Here is a 354-nt window from a genome sequence, read left to right as displayed (position 1 = left end):
TGAACATGATTTTCAAAAGTTTCTAATACATGTTTCTGCAAATTTATGGACTATCCGCATTTTCTCGCACTTAAACTGCTTTAGCGTGTATAATTGTGTGTACTTTAATTGGAATTTAAAAAGAACGCAAAACTCGAACATGCATATAGCACATGGGCACCCTTATCTAGTATTTGCAGTATCTGCAGCTTCTTTCTTGTTAATTTGTTGATTTATTGTTATCAGCGTTATAAAATAAACTGCACCGAACATAATAATATCATACTCAATAAGTGATATATCAAAATTACTTTCAGGTAATAACGCAATGCGTATTTGAAAAGTTTATCAGATCTACAGATGCACCCGCACTAA

The sequence above is a fragment of the Dendroctonus ponderosae genome, unplaced genomic scaffold (assembly GCF_020466585.1).
Source record: "Dendroctonus ponderosae isolate FM_Combo_2020 unplaced genomic scaffold, Dpon_F_20191213v2 Dpon_F_20191213_4, whole genome shotgun sequence".
Classification (NCBI taxonomy): Eukaryota; Metazoa; Arthropoda; class Insecta; order Coleoptera; family Curculionidae; genus Dendroctonus; species Dendroctonus ponderosae.
This window is presented reverse-complemented; position numbering follows the sequence as displayed.